Source organism: Oryctolagus cuniculus, chromosome 7, assembly GCF_964237555.1.
Source record: "Oryctolagus cuniculus chromosome 7, mOryCun1.1, whole genome shotgun sequence".
Lineage (NCBI taxonomy): Eukaryota > Metazoa > Chordata > Mammalia > Lagomorpha > Leporidae > Oryctolagus > Oryctolagus cuniculus.
The window spans coordinates 12463707-12479524 of record NC_091438.1 but is presented as its reverse complement, the minus strand read 5'-3'; the positions used below and the strand labels follow the sequence as shown (position 1 = coordinate 12479524).

General features: G+C 49.5%; 1 long non-coding RNA gene across 2 annotated transcripts; it reads left to right on the top strand.

Annotated features, from left to right (window-relative positions):
- The first annotated feature begins 696 nt into the window (after positions 1-696).
- On the top strand, positions 697-14835 carry LOC103349988 (uncharacterized). Of its 2 annotated transcripts, none has more exons than XR_007924166.2 (5): positions 697-1002; positions 5734-5800; positions 8939-9055; positions 11252-11440; positions 12044-14835. It is a non-coding gene; the product is annotated as an uncharacterized lncRNA (long non-coding RNA). The 2 variants fall into 2 exon arrangements; XR_007924165.2 differs by having other exon boundaries at positions 11627-14835.
- Positions 14836-15818: the final 983 nt, after the last annotated feature.

Sequence of the window (15818 nt, the reverse complement as noted above, 5' to 3'; positions counted from 1 at the left end):
TTTTCTGTGTCACGCTCTCCTTGTTCCTCTATTGGGGGGTTTCCATGTCTTCAGTGACGCCGCCACGCTGAATGCTAATCAGTATCAAGATGTGTCGTAAGGGGATTGAGACACAGCCCTTAGTGGAGTGCCTGGGTTCAAGTACCCTCTCCGTTTCTGATTCCAGCTTCCTGCTACTGAGCAAGCTGGGAGGAGCAGGTGATGGCTTGAGTACTTGTGTTCCTGCCAACCACTTGGGAGATCTGGGCTGTGTCTTCAGCTGCTGGCTTGAGCCAGCCCCAGCACTGACTGTCGCAGGTTTTTGGGGAGTGAACCAGTGGATGGAAAATCTCTCTCTCTCTCTGCCGTTCAAATACATTTTTAAAAACTTGAAAATGTGTATTATGAATGGGATTTGTTATAAACAACTTTAAGTAGAACTAGTATCTACAGTTTTCATGAGCTTTACTGTGTGACAGAGGTAAATAGAAATATGATTATTACAAATGACCCCCACACCTCCCAGATGGTTTGTGCCACGTCCTGTTGTTCCACTCAAGGGTGTGTCCCCTAGCCATCAGCACAGCACAACTGCATTAGGCATGCCATGTTGTAGTAGAATTCTAACTCATGGAGTGGGGGTTGGGGAGAGAACCCAGCTCCTAGTAACAAAGTCTTCGTTGCCTGGTCTCTGGAATTAATTGCCCAAGCCCTAGAACCTTTCACTTCGGGAAGGGTCTGCTCGTGTGGCTTGTAATAAGTAGCTTTCTTACCGGGTCTGTGCTGTGGGACACTTCTTCAAGCAATCAGGGCAGTGGCCAGAGGCTCTGGGGTATACAGATGCCCCAGCAGAAAGGGGCGCCTGGTTAGCAGCAGAGAAGATGATGGTGAGAGTGATGGTAGAGATGGCGGACCAGAGCATCCTGCGCCTAGAACTGCATCATGGGAAGGAAGGAGTTGGGCAGGTGCACCTGGTGGCCCCGCCTGCAGGGGAAGTTGATGGGAGCTGAGGGGAGACAGCAGGTGCGCCTTGGGCACAAAGAGCAGGGCCGTGGGAAGGGGAAACAGGGAACTTGTTCTGCGATCCTGCAGTGCCAGAGCCGGGGACTGGGCTCCAGTCCAGTGCTGAGGAGGGGAGGCAGGGCTGTGTCTGGCTGTCAGAGCATCTCATCTCGTCTCTGGAATGAATCCAGGTTGTGATTTTTCAGAGGAGAGCAGCATCCAGCGGGCACAGGCCCTCCGCGAGGAGCTCCTGGCTTCCACTTCTGTGCTTAACGGCGATGGAAGGGAGTTAAGAAATTGCTACCAGGGCTATGTGATTTAATGGCCCTACTCTTTGCTAATGAGTCTGTGTGAAAACGCCAATGCCACAGTGTGTGGGGGAAGTGGGCGGCAGGTGCTTGGTTGCTGTTGAGGGCTCCAACCAAGCAGCGGCAGTTAGAATTCACCTGCTCAGTCTGTGCCCTGCACCTAGAAGCTCTGATGTCTCAAGCTACCCAAGTTTCCCATCCCGCCTCGGGAAGTTTTTAATTGAAAAACTGTCTGCGGTACCTCTCACTTACTCAAATATGACTCCCCTCCAGTGGAGCCATTTAGGAGGTGTGCAGAGCGAAGCTGACCTTTATAAGCAAAGTTTGGGTTGATGATGCCTCCGCCTCCGTCCTTCCTGGAGCAAGCCTCCTGTCTCCTGGTGTGCAAGTCGCGGCTCGGGGGTTTTCCCCTTCCTCTCCCCTGGCGGAAGCTGCTCTCAGGAAATGATGGAAATCAGTCATTTACATGCTAGTGTGAATGAGCTCCAGCCAGCATTTCCCCTGATTCATATAGTAAATATTAACTGAGGGCTACCAGGTTCCAGGTGCTAAGGCTGTGAAAACCCCACCCTGTCCTTTGAGTTTGGGACTACAAGAGATGTAGATAACTGGAAGGCTGTGTGGTGAGTGAAGTGCTACCCCCAGGATTTGAACTTAAGGAAAAAAAAAATGAGTCCAGGCTCAGGTGCTGTAAGAGTCAGCAGAGTGGCCGTCCTTGTCGGCTTCCCCTTCCTGAAATACGTGTGTGCTGTCACAGGGGCCATGTAGATCGTCCCACCACATGCTGTGTGATCAGATGTGGCCACTACTGGGGAAGGGAGGCCCTGAGGGAGTGGGGGAGATGGTTGTGGGCAGGGGCCTGGAGAGAGGAGGGAAACTTGCTGGGGTACTTGGACATTGCAAGCGAACTGGGAGCTCAACCTTGTGTCTGGACCCTGGGTCTCCCCGTGTTTACTTAAGAGCTACCCTCATCACTTGGGGGTATCCTGGGCTCAGCACCTGGAGGTGATCAGGGTTCAGTACATGGAGTTGTTCTGGACTCAGCCCATGATCAGGAGCTGGGCTCAGTATACAGAGGTGCCCTGAGCTCAGCAAGTCAAGACCAGGGCTCAGTATGTGGAGGTGTCCTGGGCTCCGTACATAGGGAATCTGAACTCAGCAGGGAGGTGTGTTCTAGGCTCATTGTGGAGCCACACACTGACGCATCAGAGCTAAACTCCTGCCTCTGGCTCGTGTCTGCACACCACAGACAGGGTGAGAAGGCTCCTCCCCAACTCCAGACTCTGATGGCCATTTCAGGACTGGGAGCCAGGTCAAGGCAAGTGCTGGGAGCAGTACCCACCCAGAGGCTGCTGCACATCAGAGTCACTTAGAGTCATCATCCCCAGGCAGGGGCATGGGGCTCCCCAGAGGGACAGTGAGCTGCAGCCTCTCTCTGCCGATGGCACCTGCTGTTGGCAAGCACATCTCCGCCAGGAGATGGGCTCTCCCTCTCTGCACTGCAGGGGCCCCGACTCTACCTGCATGCCCAGGTCCTCTGTTTTCCAAGAAGCAGGTGGGTTGCAGCTGCCATCAGCTACTGCTTGGTTTGGCTCACCCCCACCTCCCCCACCAGGCACAGCACCCTCGGAGTTGCTCAGCCTGCCCCTTGAGGCAGGGGTGGGCGGCAGCCTGAGCAGACTGACTGATCGTCCTGGGGGCTGCCCCCGTAGTGACCCAGCTGCCTCCGTTCCTGAGCAGTGGGTCTTCCATTACCCCATCTTCGCATTTCATCCATACAGTTAAAGTCAGGAGACACCCAGGTGTGTGGAAGCAGAGACTGATTCAGGAAGTTAAACGGGCCTCACGTTCATTTAAAAATACTTCTCTTTTATTTTTTCAAGATTTATTTATTTATTTATTTGAAAGGCAGAGTTAGAGAGAGAGAGAGAGAGAGAGAGAGAGAGAGAGGAGATCTATCTGTTGGTTCACTCACCAGATGGCCACAATGGCTGGAGCTGTGCTGATCTGAAGCCAGGAGCCAGGAGCTTCTTCCAGGTCACCATGCGTGTGCAGGGGCCCAAGGACCTGGGCCATCCCATCTTCTACTGCTTTCCCGGGCCACAGTAGAGAGCTGGATCAGAAGTGGAGCAGCTGGGACTCGAACTGGAAGCTATATGGGATGCCGGAGCTGAAGGCAGAGGTTTAGCTACTGCACCACAGCGCTGACCCCAGAGTGACTCTTTAACCATGAGATTGGCTCCCATCATTGGACAAGGCTGTGTGTGTTGGGGGACAGGTGTGGGTCCTCTATCACACAGGCCAGCAGCCTGGCAGGGCCTTTGGCTCATCTGTCAGCAGTTCTCACAGAAGGACCTCTCCTTTTAGGGCTGGTGATATCATTGTGTCTGGCTGGGCTAAGGCAACCCCAGGCGGGACTCAGAATTCACTAACTCTGTAGCAGGCTAACGTTTAAGTTGATCATTTTGTATGGCTCCCGAATGATGTTATAAAGAGCCAAATGACCCTTGGCAGATAAAGGGTTGCCCACCCCTGCTATGCCCACCTCTCTCACACACCTGTGCTGTATTCTGTGTGAGAACATCCCAAAGACATGCCAAGGGAGACAGTTGGAAGGGGTCTTTGGCCCTCATACCCTGCAGCTTCCCTGGCCACCTGTGTCCTGGGCCCCTGGGGACACTTCAGAAGCTGGACAGCTGGGCTGCACAGGTGAGCCCATGGGGACCAGACATGGCTGTTCAACATGTGAGCTCCATTAGCACGGCAATGCCTGCATCAGGGCCTTCCTCGGCCGAGACACAGTGTCAGGATCTTGGCGGAGGTGTCAAGATATCAGAATGTGGTTGCTCATGTGGTCGGTCATGAGAGTCTGAGCCACTAAGTCCTTTGATAATCTGAGCCCAGCCTGGGAGCGTGGTGGCCAAATCCAGCTGCACAAACCTAAGCTTGCTCCTTGGAAGAGATGAGGGACCAAGGTTTCAGAAACACTCAACACCCTGAGAACAATTTGGCTGCTCGTAAGTAGTTAGTCATGCCTGTGAGCTGACTTACGTGAAATATAATTGCCCCTATTTGACTCCAAAGACAGGTGTCATGATGGGTTGGAGTTGCTTGCTATTTCTTCACTTCCCAGTAATTAGCAATCTCAGTGTTTAGTTCAACTGTGTTACCCAGGCAGGGTAATGCCAGGGAAATCCATTCTTCCACCTGCAGCCCACTGGTGGGTGCCAGTCTTCAGAGGGGAATTCTGTCTTTGGAAAATGCGCCTTCTGGGTCCCAAGTGGGTCGTAGGCTGGGATCTCAATGGGTCTACTTTGAGGTGAGCTGATAATAATGCAATTATTCAGGTCATTATGACCTGCAAATATGATTTCTTAAAGAGGAACAATTAAATACCACTTAGCAGTTATTTAGACTTTACATTGACTAAGGAGAAGGGAAGAAGGAAGAAAAACATCTTCTTGCTCAGATGTGGTAGTTTTCTTCTTTGAAAAATAGTCTTGGGTCCAGCGCTGTGGCGTAGTGGGTAAAGCTGCTGCCTGCAGTGCCCACATCCCATATGGGCGCTGGTTTGAGTCCTGGCTGCTCCACTTCCAATCCAGCTCTCTGCTGTGGCCTGGGAAAGCAGGAGAAGATGGCCCAAGTCCTTGGGCCCTTGAGCCCGTGTGGGAGAACTGGAAGAAGCTCCAGGCTCCTGGTTTCGGATCAGTGCAGCTCCGGCTGTTGACGCAATTTGGGGAGTGAACCAGTGGATGGAAGACTTCTCTCTTTCTCTCTGCCTTTCTGTCTCTTTCTGTGTAACTCTGCCTTTCAAATAAATAAATCTTTAGAATAAAAAAAAAATAGTCTTTTGGGGAACAAACCTAACAAAGGAAGGGAAAGACATATACAAAAAAATGCTGAAAGTGCATTGGAAACTACAAAATGTTGCTAAAAGTAGTTAAAGAAGGCTGGCACCGTGGCTCAATAGGCTAATCCTCCGCCTAGCAGCACCGGCACACCGGGTTCTAGTCCCGGTTGGGGCGCCGGATTCTGTCCCAGTTGCCCCTCTTCCAGGCCAGCTCTCTGCTATGGCCTGGGAATGCAGTGGAGGATGGCCCAAGTGCTTGGGCCCTGCACCCCATGGGAGACCAGGAGAAGCACCTGGCTCCTGGCTTTGGATCAGCATGGTGCGCTGGCCGCAGCGCGCCAGCCGCAGCGGCCATTGGAATGTGAACCAACGGCAAAGGAAGACCTTTCTCTCTGTCTCTCTCTCTCTCTCTCACTGTCCACTCTGCCTGTGGAAAAAAAAAAAAAAAAAGAAGTGAAAGAAAACACAAACAAATGGAGAGTCATCCCATGTTCATGGATTGGAAGACTCAATAATGTTAACAAATCAACACCATCCAAGGCAATCTACAGATCAAATGCAATCCCTGATAATGCCCCCATTTTTCTTTTGCAGATACAGAGAAACCCACCCTAAAATGCATATGGAATCTCCAGGCACATGGAGCAGACAAAATGATCTTGTAAGTGAACAACGTCTTTGGTCTCACACTTCCCAATTAAAAATATGTTAGAAAGCTACAAGAATCAAACCATTATAACGCTGTCAAAAAGATAGACCTATAGAACAATGGAATAGAGCAGGCAGCCCAGAAATAAACTTTTCATCTATTTGGTTACATGGTTTTGAGGAGAGTGCTAGACCATTCAACAGCGAAATCATGATCTCTTTGACAAGTGAGCAGGGACAACCGCATGTTCACATAGCCTTACACTGCACACAAAAATTAACCCAACATGGGTTATAGAGCTAAATGTAAGACCAAAACCTGTGATATTTCTAGAAGAAAACAGAGTAAAAGCTTACATGACATGCAATTTGGTAATAATTTCTTGGCTAGAAAGCCAAAAGTATAGGAAACAAAGGGAAAAATAGGCAAACCATGCCAAACTTGAAAATTTCTGAGCCACAGGACATGATCAGCAGAGTGCAAAGGAAACTTATGGAATGAGAGAAAATACTTGAAAATCATGTGTCTGAGAACAAGGTAATATGCAAAATACAGAAAGAACTCCTACAAGTCAACAAGAGTAGTGACAACAAGTCACTCGAAAAAGGAGAAAAAGGACTTGAGCAGGCATTTCGCCAAAGATATCCAAACAACTCAACAAGAACATGAAAGCAAAGCTCAACATTGGCTGAACAGTAGGAAAAACCCCAAAATAGCAAATGTTGGCAAGAGTGTATCAGAAAATTCATGCAGTGCGGGTGAGAACGTAAAATGGTGCAGCCATTTGGCAAACTACTATGGCTGTTCCTTAAAAAATTCAGCACCAAACCAGCGTATGACCCGGTGATGTCAGCTCTGAGCACCTATCCCAAGGAAATGGCAGCAGGGTCTTGAACAGAGGTTTTCACACCCATGTTTGTAGCAGAATTTTTTTTTTTTTTTTTTTTTTTTTTTTTTTTTTTGTAGCAGCATTGTTGACAATAGCCAAGCAGGAGAGACAACTCAAGTATCTGTCAACAGATGACCGGAAACACAAAATGTAGTGTGTCCATACAATGGCATGCTACGAAGCCTTCCAAAGGACGAAATCCTGTTGCATGCTCGAATGTGGATGAATCTTGAAGTAATGAGAAGTGAAAAGATCTAGTCACAGAAAGATAGCGTATGAGTCTACCTTGATGAGTGTCTAGAAGAGTGCAATTCATAGAAACAGGAAGTAGAATCATGGTTGCCAGGGACCTAGAGGAGGGGGAATGGAGAGTTGTTCTTTGATGTGTATAGAGTTTCAATTTTGCAAGATGAAAAAGTTTTGGAGATTTGTTGCCCAACCGTGTGAGTGTACCTAACATCTCAAAGTGTACATTTAAAAATGGTTAAGATGGTTAATTCCGTATGTTAACTACAATTAAAATTGTTTCAATCCAAATTTTCCAGACTAAAGAAATTCAAAAATGAAATGGAATCTCAGAATAAGGTATTCATAGGTGGAAATCTGGATTTAAAAGGTATCTCATTTTTAATCTATGAGACACTAAAATGGATGTTTGAGGAATGGAACAGTCTTTGATGTTTTACAATCACTAAAACATGCACACAGTGGCCAGCATTGTGGCATAGCAGGTAATGCCTCTGCCTGTCAATTCAGGCATCCCATATGGATGCAAATTTGAGTCCCGGCTGCTCCACTTCCAATCCAGCTCCCTGATAATGGCCTGGGAAAGCAGCAGAAGATGGTCCAAGTGCTTGTGCCACTTGCACCCATATGGGAAACCCAGAAAAAGCTGTTGGCTCCAGGCTTTGGTCTGGCCTAGCTCTGGCCATTGCGTCCATCTGGGGAGTGAATCAGCAGATGGAACACTCTGTCTCTCTCTGCCTCTGCCTCTCTGTAACTCTGCCTTTCAAATAAATAAAATAAATCTTTAAAAAAAAAAAACATGCACACAAACTACAGTTTTGTGAATGTTAAGGAGTGTTTATGCTTTAAATCATGCAAGGATTTTTAAAAACTTAATAAGGACTCAAAAATAGGCATTTTGGCTCAGATCACAGTTAACACACTTCCCGGTTTTGAATGGCTTTGAACAGGTCCCGGGTTCACCAGGCCGTGGCGGCATGGGAGTGCCCACTGGGCGGCTGGCCATGTCTATGTCTGAGTCTTCAAACTGTACAAATGGGAGCTGTCTTCTGATTGCTGTGGGACTGCATTCAGCTGGAGTGGCAGAGTAGCAGGGCCGGTGTGCTGTGTCCAGAGGCTTGGCGCCGTACTCCCAGCACTGGCCACCTAAGGGAAAAGTTGCTACCTTCCCACAGGCCCTGTGCTCATCTTTCCTATGATGTTCAGTTACCATGGCAGCAGCAAGATGCTGCCACTGTGGAGCAGACGGTTTAGGGGACAGCACGGTGATGCACAGCTGGTTGGTACAGCGGTCCTGCAGTCTGCGGGGGAGGGGCAGTTGCTCTCAGGAACCAGCCCCCTCCTCCCACCCTCACAGATAACCACAATCCACAGTGCTCAGGACATTTCTAGAAAATGGTGTACTGATTTCAAATAACTGATGCAATCTTCCTGTAGACTTTGAATCCTGTCTAGATTACTTAAAATACCCAATACGATGTAAATACTAGGTTAAGTAGTTGTTATGCTGCATTGTTTAAGGAATAGTGACAAGGAAAAAAGTCTGTATGTGCTTGGTACAGACATAGTTTTGTTTATTTGGCAAACTAAGAGTGGCAGAGAGAAAGGGAGACACACAAAGAGAGAGAGAGATCTTCCGTTCCTTGCTTCACTCCTCAGATGGCCACAGGCAAGAGCCGGGAACTCCATCCGGGTCTCCCACATGGACAGCAGGGCCCCAGGTACTTGAACCATCTTCTGCTGCATTCACATGTCAGCAGAGAGCTGGCCTGGAAGTGCAGCAGCTGAGGCTCGAACCAACACTCCGATACAGGGTGCCAGGCAGTGTTGCAAGCTACAGCTTAACGGTCTGTACCACCACGCTGGCCCCTGTTTGAATATCTTTGATCCCTTGTGAGTTGAAGCTGCCAATGCATAGGCTGCAGAAGCAGTGGACTGGCTGCAGTCGGGCCTGGATCTCATGGGAGTTTGTGTTGAATGTGTTTTTCTCCCCATTTCCTGGCTTTCCCGTACAGGCATCTTAGCATTTCCTAGGAGAAGTGGCATCTGGTGCATGGGACCATGGTCTTTTAGGATGTCAACATGGGTGGAGGAGAATGCATCCCACTGGCTCCAGACTTCCTGTTTTGCAGGTAAGAAACAGGCCAAGGAGCCTGACCACCTGCAGCTGTGGTGTTGCGTGGAGAGTTGGCCTTGTCTCGGCCTATGCCGGCTTTCCCTGGGAACAGTCCTGCACCCTGGGTAGTGTCCGCTGGGCCTTGGAGGACTGCAGGGGCCTGAGTCTATAGGGGACTTGGCTTTGGGGCCTGACTACTTGGAACAAAGCATCTGGTGGCAGATTCTCTCTGACCAGCACATACTTCTGCCCATTTTTCTGGTGACCCTGAGCAGGCCCTGGGGTTCCCATAGCTGGCGGCTCAGGTAAACCTGTGGTTTGCTGGGAACAGCATTGTGTTGTAGTAGGTAAAGCCTCCTCTTGCAATGCCAGCCCAGCTGCTCCACTTCTGATCCAGCTCCCTGCTAATGTGCCCTGCAGCAGAAGATGGTCCAAGTGCTTGGGTCCCTGCACCCATGTGGGAGACCCAGAGGAAGCTCCCGGCTCCTGGCTTTGGCCTGGCCCAACCCTGATTGCTATGGCCATTTGGGGAGTAAACCTGCAGGTGGAAGATCTCTCTTTCTCTTTCTGTCTCTCCCTCTCTCTCTGTAACTCTGACTTTCAAAATAAACATAGATCTTAAAAATACAAAACAAAGCCAAAGCAACCTGTCGTTTGCCAACAATGGGTACCAGGGCTGTCCTGGGCCCACAGGTCTCAGGCCCTAGGCTATTGAGGCCTTGCAGGGGCTGTGGTCTTCACCCATTCTCAGGGCTTCTCGAAGAGCACGTGGGCTCTAAGAGGGGCAAGGATGTGTCCCCAAACACACAGGTCTGCATGGCTCATGGACCTCCTTGCTGCTGCCCTGCACAGGAGATGGAGGGGGCACTGTTTTCTGGGACCCCAGGGAGATGGTGAGAGAGGCTGTCAAGCCATCATAGAACTCCAGGGCAGACAGTCGACAGCATTGATTCAGGAACCTATGGAGTTCAGCAGATCGGGGCTGGGCTGGGCAGGGTGGTTCTGCTGCTCCTGGCTGGTGGGCTGTGACAATGCGGAAGTTAACTTTTCTACAAAACTCATGGCACCACCTGTTAAATGGCACCACTCATAGCTTGCTGGGATGCATCAAGAAACTAGGGCTTTTAGAGTACTGAGCGCTCTAGTTGGAACACAGAAACCCTGGTAGATTTTTAATGGTTTTTAGTGACGGGTTTTTTTATCCCAGGTCTGTGCATTTGCACCAACACTTGGTGGCAGTGGTTGGGCTAAATGTGCTGCTCTCTGCAAGGATGGGACGAGGTCACCCACCTGTTTCTAAGCAAGGGGGAAGCTGGCTTCACAGCCATGCACCAGTAGCATCCTCCCCTCTCAAACCCTTCCACATAGTCTTGTGAAATATTCTATATGGTATGAAGCCCCCTTTTCTTTATTTCAAAAGCAGTTGAGGCTGAATATGTCCCTTTGCATTCTAAATATGTCCAGTAACTTTTCTAGAAAGCCCTCTGGGCCTGGGGCCTGGTGCATCCTGCAGGCCTGCCTTTGCTAAGCTTGGTGACCTGGATGGAGGCTCCCAGACATCTCTGCCAGATAGAGACAGATTTCTGTCCTTCCACTAAAGTCCTTGTAACAAAACAGGGCTGATCTAGTGAAAAAAATCTTATTAAAATTGTTACTGATGATGATCATGTTTATTTTGTTCCTGAAATCTCTAAACGTCTTAGCTTTAGCTTTTCCTTGCCCTAGGTAGGGACTTTTCCTTTGATTTCACGTGGTTTTGACCCATTTTTCATAGACTTTTTGTGTCCAGATGATGCTGTCCTTGCTTCTGGGAGGCCGGCTGTGTCTTGGGCATTCTCTACATCACTCAGAAGTGGACTGCTGCCATTATCCTTTGTGTCACAGCACACTCCTTGGGGCGCTGTTGTGAGCAATGATTGCTTTGTGCTGATCCAGTTCTGTAAGGAAACACGTCTCATCTCAATGAAACAGGGGTAGGACAGGGACTGGAGGGCTCTCCGGCACATTCATTCACTCTCTCTCTCTCCTGCAGGACATGCTTGACCCTCTTCGCCTTCCAGATTCTCACAATATTGAGTTTGTTTGGGGGAAAGCTTAAGGAAACATTTTTACATCACCTACTGTTTACTAGACCTTGGACTGAATTTAACCTCCCTTCGAATCCCATCCTTTCCTAAGTCCCTTATCAGCTGTGTGCTTCTGCTGTCCCCAGATGTAAACCCAACACTTATGCTTCCTCGGTGCCATGACCCTGACCGTGTTACACAGAGACGGAGTATGATCTACTATTCCCAGCACTGTGTAGGGTGCTGATGGCCTGCAACCACAGCTATTCTGCTAGCTCTTGCTTGGCTTCAGGTGTCCTGCACGTGGAAGATAGGAGGAAGAGCTTTTAGACTGGGTGAGTTGGCTGCACAGACACGAACTTTACCTGCAACTTGTAATTTTGATTTCTGCAAGTTATGGCTAGAAATCGATTAAGCTGAGGTCCCCCACCCCAACCCCACACCTTTTTTTAAAATTTCTTTGCTCAGCCTGACACAGGGAATTTTAAAAATATATATCTGCTATTTTCCCTTCTTCTCAGCCACCCAGGGCTGGAGGTCAACTATACAATTCCCACCTGGAAGTTTAGGGGGGAAGACCCTCCCTCAGAGGAGCCAGGGACAGGAGCAAGAATTCCCCATCCGTGCCAAGTGGAGTGAGGGAGAGGCTCGGGGTGGCTGGTGGCTGCCAAGGACTTTGGGTGTCCCACCTGTGACTCAGGAAGCCCTGACGAGAATGGCAAACAAAGCACACAGCAAAACTGGGAGAACCACTCAGGCAGCACAGGTAGAACCATGCTTTGTACTAAACACCCTGCACCTCTAGACAGTGGCGTGCAGGCAGAACTACCTGGGGAGGCGCCCCTGCTTCAAGGAAGAAGGCAAAGACACCCCCCCACACACACCCCAGGGAAGAGGAGAGACCCTTCAGCCAGCTGCCTGTCTTCTTTCTCCTCCAGCTGGGGCCCTGACACAGCAGTGGCGGGAAGTGCCCAGCAGTCATCTGTAGCAACAAGGCAACCATTCTGAACACAGAAGCAGAGCCAGATGGAAAGAACAGAGTCCCTGATGGCCTTCCCTGCTTAGCCCCAGACATACTTTTGTGAAACAAATAAAAATCTATTTGTTGAAGTCAACGCCAGACCCCAGTTACCTGCACCTAAACTGACATACAAACCAATGATCATTGTGATGGGTAAATTATAGACTTTGCACAACTCAAGTGGAGTAAGGTGGAGTGATGGACTGGATGACCATGTCAGGTAGTCAGAATGATGCTCTCCTGAAGAGGAAAAGTGAAAACTCTCTAATCTGGAACATGCGGTTATATCTCCCAACTTGGTGCATGAAAGAGACCCGTGGGAAATTATGAATCTAGTTCCCCAAATCACAACTCTACCAGTACAAGGAGGAAGAGCCGTAGCTGGCTGTTCAGAGTGACAAAGAAGTGAAGGTCGTTAGTGATGAGCCCAATGACTCAGCAGTGTGGGGGCGCTTCCAGAAAATTCCTTTCACTCCTGGGCCACAGTCATAAAGTGCAGGGATCAGCACAAGGGCTCAGCAGGACTTTTTGTTCTGGCTGGCCAAGCTGCAGTGGCACGCTGTGCTGTGCCAGGAGCTTCCTAATTGAGGAGATGTAGACAGTGGTGCTCATCCTAGGTGAACCCAGCCTCCCTTGCCATGTTCAGAACATTCACCTTCATCTATAGTGGGGGAAAATCATCCAGCACAAAGCCTATTTTATAATAGTTCAATGTCTCCTGCAATGTATTAAATACTGCACCAAAAGTTAAAAACAGAATGGCTGTATAGATATGTTTTGTACCATCCTAAAGTTGAAAAAAGACTTTAAGGTCCACCACGATAAGCCAGCAACCACAGGATGATTGGACCCAATGGTGCATCACACTTGAGTGCAGGCGACATGTTCCCGTGAGAAAGCCAAGTGTGCCTAGAGCTTAGAGGAAAATGAGTGCTGGACTGGGTGATAGGGAAGCAAGAATTTCAAAGTGATCTGAGCTTGGGGAAAGACTCATTTTCCTCTTATTGGGGGAGTGGCGGGGGGGAATGTCCAACCTGCAGGCTGGCCCACAAGGTCATTTGGTCTGACCCTGTCCAGGCAATCACAGGTAGGACTTGAAATTTAGTAGATCGACGGCAGGCTCATCGTTAGGTTGATAATTCCGTATGACCTGCAAATAATGTTGTAAATACCCGAATGGCCTTTCCTAGGAGGAAAGAAAGGTGGAAGAGCTGCCACTAAGACTGGAAGAACAAATGCCAATGGGAGGGGAGTCTGGCAGGTGGGCCGAACACCCAACCTACCTGTGGCCGAGCTTACTCCATCACCAAGGAACATCAGTGTGAGGAGGGAGACCAAGGGTAAACTCAAGGGCTCTGAGCCCCAGCCGAGGGTGAAAACTGTGTGAACACAGTAAAGGGATGTGCAGTACTCACGGTTATCAGAAGACTTCCTCAGAGAAGGAATTAAACTCCCCAAACCCCAAGACCAACATGCCCCGGCATACCTCCATGGCCCAAGTGGATGTGCTGTGACCCCTAAGTATTTTTTGAAGGTCACAGCAGGGAGTGTGGCTGGAAGGGATGTCGCCTAGGTTTCAAAGCATTTTAATGGTGTAAAGGATTTTTACATGAATAATAATGTGAATCATTTTACCAACTCTAGGCTTCACTTTTTTGCAGTATGCAAAAAATAGTGAGATGCAACAAATTTGTAACTGTCCAACCACTGCCACCAAATCCATTTTTAGAACATTTCTATCACCCCAGAAAGAACTCTAGTGCCTATTTGTCTTCCTCTCCACTTCTACTTCCAGGCTCGGGCAACATCATCTGTCTGGGTACACTTAGATTTGCCGTGTCTGGACATTCATATAAATGGAATCACACAATTTATGATCTTTTGTGCCTGTCTTCTTTGACTCAGTACAATGGTTTTGAGGTTTATGCATGTTGTAGCTTGTGTCAACAGTTTCCTGATTTATTTTGTTGCTGGGGAGTAGACCATTCCATGGACACACCACGGCTCACTGCACGTCTCCCCTCACCAGTTCATACACATTTGCACTGTTTCCAGCTTGGGGCTCTTATGAATACGGATGTTATAAGCATTTGCGGAAAGCCTTCTGTGGGCACACTTACTTTTTTTTAAAGTTTGTTATTTATTTGAAAGGCATAGTTACAAAGAGAGAGGGAGAGACAGAGAGAAAGAGACCTTCCATCTTCTGGTCCATTCCCCAAATAGTCACATTGGTCAGGGCGGGGCCAGGCGGAAGCTAGAAGCCAGAAGCTTTATCCAGGTCTCCCATGTGGGTGGCAGGGTTCTAAGTACTTGGGCTGTCTTCTGCTGCTTTCCTAGGCACATCAGTAGGGAGCTGGGTGGGAAGCTGAGCCATGAGAGCTTGAACCAGCACTCTGACACAGGGTACTGGCATTGCAGGCAGTGGCTTAACCCACGGTGCCACAATGCTAGCTGCTGGACATGTGCGTGTGTGTCTTGGGCAGAGGTTTAAGGATGTGCAATCTGGGTTTTGATGATTGAGAAACATCTTGGGGGTGAAGTGGTTGAGAGAGGATCTAATGGGGGGATATGAGCCCTGACTGAGGCTGAGTACCCTCCAGGGTGGAGATTCGAGGAGGTGGCATGGGCAAAGCAGCCAGGATACCTCTTAAAAAATGAGCATGAGTAACCCGGGCAAGGACAAGTATCTGGTGGCCTTGGGAACTAGGAGTGGGAGATTGGGCTCGAGATCAGGGGACTTAGGTTCCTAAATTAGAGTGTCGGGCCAGCGCCGCGGCTCACTAGGCTAATCCTCCGCCTTGCAGCGCTGGCACACCGGGTTCTAGTCCCCGTTGGGGCACCAGATTCTGTCCCGGTTGCTCCTCTTCCAGTCCAGCTCTCTGCTGTGGCCCGGGAGTGCAGTGGAGGATGGCCCAAGTGCTTGGGCCCTGCACCCTCGTGGGAGACCAGGAGAAGCACCTGGCTCCTGCCTTCAGATAGGTGCAGTGCGCCGGCCATGGCGGCCATTGGAGGGTGAACCAACGGCAAAGGAAGACCTTTCTCTCTGTCTCTCTCTCTCACTGTCCAATCTGCCTGTCCAAAAAAAAAATTTTTTTTTTTAAAAATTAGAGTGTCACACGGTGAGGACAGTATTTAAGGAAGAGAGATGGGTTAGCGGAGATAGTGGAGGAAATGGGGTCTTTTTTTTTTTTTTTTTTTGACAGGCAGAGTTAGACAGTGAGAGAGAGAGAGAGAGACAGAGAAAGGTCTTCCTTTTTCTGTTGGTTCACCCCCAAGTGGCCGCTACGGCCGGCGCCTTGTGGCCGGCACGCTGCGCCCATCGGAAGCCAGGAGCCAGGTGTTTACTCCTGGTCTCCCATGGGGTGCAGATCCAAGGACCTGGGCCATCCTCCACTGCACTCCCAGGCCACAGCAGAGAGCTGGACTGGAAGAGGAGCAACTGGGACAGAACCGGCGCCCCAACCAGGACTAGAACCCCGGGGTGCTGGCACCACAGGTGGAGGATTAGCCTAGTGAGCCGCGGCGCTGGCTGGAAATGGGGTCTTGAGAGCCGGGGATCACTTAGAGGTTCAGGATGGTGCATGCACAGGGAAGGATTTTACGTCTTGTAGTAGCACCGGGACTGGGAAAGACAAGACTTGAAGCACAATAGAAAACCCCATGTGCAATTTGAAAGTATTGAAATTGAATTC